This window comes from Psammomys obesus, unplaced genomic scaffold (genome assembly GCF_907164565.1).
Source record: "Psammomys obesus unplaced genomic scaffold, mPsaObe1.curated_primary_1811, whole genome shotgun sequence".
Classification (NCBI taxonomy): domain Eukaryota; kingdom Metazoa; phylum Chordata; class Mammalia; order Rodentia; family Muridae; genus Psammomys; species Psammomys obesus.
In genome coordinates this window covers 2,869,779-2,873,200 of record NW_026593947.1, presented here as the reverse complement: position 1 = coordinate 2,873,200, position 3,422 = coordinate 2,869,779, and the positions used below count along the sequence as shown (strand labels likewise).

Genomic DNA, 3,422 nt, shown 5'->3' with positions numbered 1-3,422 from the left:
ATCCCAGCTTATCTCAGCGTCTCAGAAAACCTCGAAGTCTTCTGTGTCCGGCAAAGGCAGGCACAAGGTACGAGCAAGCGCTTTGCTGACTCAGCCATGTCCCCATGTACAAACGCAGCACCCAGTGATGCTGGCCAAGAGTGACTGCCCCAAGGCCACACACACACACACACACACCCAGGGCTGGAAGCTCCGACACACGGCTCCACATGGGGAAGGTTAGCCCCAGCCAGCAGCAATGGACCGAGTGCACACACGGCTGGCCCCTGTGACAGGACTCTGCTAAGCCAAGGGGGAGCCTGGAAGCTATCTGTCCTGTGGGGGAGGGGCCCGGCTGGGAGGCGGGACACGATGCTTTTGTTCTGCAGTTTCTGAGCTCTTGTTTAGTAAGAGCCAAAGAAAAAGTCCAGACCTGAGGCATCTCACAAGCGGAATTCCTGCTTTATAGACACATCTGCACGCTCGCTGTGGGGCCAGCATCGCCAGTGTGCCTGTCTGCAGCTCCACGGCTGTTGGCTGTGCTCAAAGACCCTGTGGTGTGGTTCCTGCCGACTTCCTCTGCAAAGAGGCTTTTGCTCCAATTAAAAAGGACCGCTCAACTTTGAACCCGAATGTGGGGCCCACGGGCATTTGTTATGAGGCACATCAAAGCCTCAGGAAGCTGCCGGGGGTTTCCTGAGGTCTCCAAAGGCCTGGGACACACTGGGCCATGACAAGCGGGTACGTGGGCCCATTTCCGCCTTCGTCAGTGCGGGCTGCATGGCAGGGCCACGCTGTCAGGCTATGGTGGCTGCCGTTCAGAAGGCCAGGCCTTGCTTTGAAGTGAGGTGAGTCGCAGTGTCTTGGGCAGGGCTCCTGGCTAGGACCTGGGAGACAGCAAAAATAAATAAATGAATAAATAAATAAATAAATAAATAAATAAATAAATAAATAGATAGATAGATAGATAGATAAATAAGCCATGTTCTTCCTATCTCCCCAGGGCACCCTCAATTTACACAAACAAATGGATTCACCATAAGACACAGTAAAGGGCTGGAGAAAGGGCCCCCAATAAATGTAGACAAAACCTATAGTGTTAGAGAAGCCGTGAGTGAGCGAGCGAGCGAGTGAGTGAACGTGTGGAGGCAGGGGACTTCCCCAGGCGTCCATCCTCAGGCGCTGGCCACCTCGTTTTTCTGGAATTTGCTGACCAGGCTAGGCGGACTGTCTAGTGAGCCTCAAGAACACACACACTGTCTCTCTCCCCCTCCCTCTCCAGCACTGTAATTACAAGTCTATATCTCCACACTTAGCTTTTCACTTAGCATCCAGGCAAGAACGTCAGTCACTGTGCGAGCCATCTTTGGCAGCCCTGGGGAATTGTGACACGGCTTGTTTTGTCATTGTTTTGGCACTGCAGGTGGAACCCAGGCCTTGTGCATGTTAGGTGAGTGTTCTACCAGAGTCCTTTCCCAGCCTGCAGCACTTCCTGCAGGAGGAAAAGAGATTCTTGAGAGAAGGATAGCAAGTCCTTTTCCCTGGGCCTGGAGGGGCGCCTTGTTTTCTTTCCTCTTCTCTGGCGGGACCTCACTGGAGACTTTGTCCTCCCTCTAGTCAGGCCTCCCTGCGTGCAAGCCAACCCTCTGGCCACAAGCTGTCCACTTGTCCACACGCTGTTTCTGAGGCTGGGAAAATGTGTCTCTTCGGGCTTTCCCTTAGAAGAGATGGGAGCTGACAGGGGCCCCTGACTGAGCTGAGCACTGCTCATCTGACACTAGTCATCTGCCCGAGCATCTTGCTCAGCAGTTTGAAGAGGCGACGGCATCCTTAGGAACCCATCCCAGTATGGCAAAGTACACCTCCCTTTAGAGGGGGGGAAATGTGAGCTGCCTGGGGGTGCCAGGCTTGCCAAGGTCACACAGCAGCGGAGGGCAGACAAGAGCAGGAAAGATGGGAAGGACAGGGCAGTGCCTCAGGCAGAACGGAGCTAGGTGGTACAAATTCCACAAGTGGCTGCTGAGGCTGGAAACTCAATCAGGAATTTATCATGCAAGCCAGGAGGCTGAGGTCAAGGCTTGAACTTCTTACCCTAAATAGTCCCACACCACCTCATCAGATACACGCAAACGGAGTCAGGCTGCCAAGCATTGTGTGACAAAAACCAAAGCCCTGAAATACATGGAAACAGAAAGAGAAGATGTGGGGACCAAGCCTTCTAGCCCTGGATGGGCAGGCAGCCCAGTGGCTCCTCTTTCCTCGTCTCCTCTTGGGGCGTGTAATGAGGTCACATGCCTCCCAGGACCTTGGTCGGTCGACAGTGTGGGTCAGCGTGTGCCTCAGTGATGGGGAGCCTCGGAGCTTTTCCTGGGGAGACTAACTCAGTGTCAACTCACCCAGGAGGAGCGGATTCCGGTGGAGGCATTCCATCCGCGCCTGGCCTAGCGAGCCAGTGAGCTTATTGGGGTGACCCGCAGACAGCCACACCACCGGGAAGCCCCCCGGGCAATTCGTGGGCAGCTCTGCCAGGGAACAGCCTGCGGACAGCTACTCTGCTGCAGTCCGTCACCCCAGCCGGTGGTCGCCTCTGGTGTTTATCAGGCAGAAGCTTGAGAAGAACACAAACGCCCCCCCCCTCCCCGGGGAGATGCTGCCAGGCCCGCTCCTGCAGGGTGCCACATGTCTCCCTGGCCTTGCAGCCCTGGCTTTGGGTCCCTTGAAGACGCGCGCGTGCCCGTCTGAGAAGCGCGGAGGCTGAAGGTCTTGTAAAAGCTCAGCTTCCCGGCGTCCAGCAGCACTGGCACTGATCCTTTCAAAAGAGGGAAGCAAGCCGGAGCGGGGGCCTAGAACCCGTGCATGCGTGAAGAGTAGCGAAGTGCCCCCCCCCCCAACACACACACATAGCATAGGAAGCGAAATGACATCTGAGAGACTGTTCCTGGGAGGAAGGGAAGTCAAGGTTGTCCTCGGGATACACAAGCACACTAATGTACACACACACACACACACACACACACACACACACACGCACGCAGAAGAGGTGGCTCCATTTTCCTTGGTGGTTCCTACAGTGGAGAGGGCTTAGATCTTTAATATTATTTCCCAGCTTTTAATTTTTGGCTCATTGGTTTCCCACTGGTCAAGCGATCATCAGGTTACATAACTCCTCCTCTCCCTCCCTTCTTCCTCTCTCCTTCTTTCTCCCTCCCTTCTTCCTTCCTTCCCTCCCTTCCTCCCTCCTTCTCTCCCTTCCCTCCTTCCTTCTCTCCCTCCCTTCTTCCTTCCCTCCTTCCCTTATTCCCTCCTTCCCTCCCGTGCCTCCCTCCTTCTCTGTCTCTCCCTTCCACCTTCTCTCCCTCTCTCCTTCCTTTCCTCCTTCCCTTCCTCCCTCCTTTTCTCCCTCTCCCTCTCTCCTTCCTTTCCTCCTTCCCTTCCTCCCTCCT

At 55.1% G+C, this 3,422-nt stretch overlaps 1 long non-coding RNA gene across 1 annotated transcript in view; it reads right to left on the bottom strand.

Moving 5' to 3' along the window:
• Window positions 1-422: 422 nt before the first annotated feature.
• The window catches only part of LOC129684444 (uncharacterized), a 13,708-nt gene continuing 10,708 nt past the window's right edge, over window positions 423-3,422 (bottom strand). The window contains exon 2 of the long non-coding RNA XR_008721337.1: window positions 423-866. This is a non-coding gene — a long non-coding RNA (uncharacterized LOC129684444). The remainder of the gene's footprint in view (window positions 867-3,422) is intronic.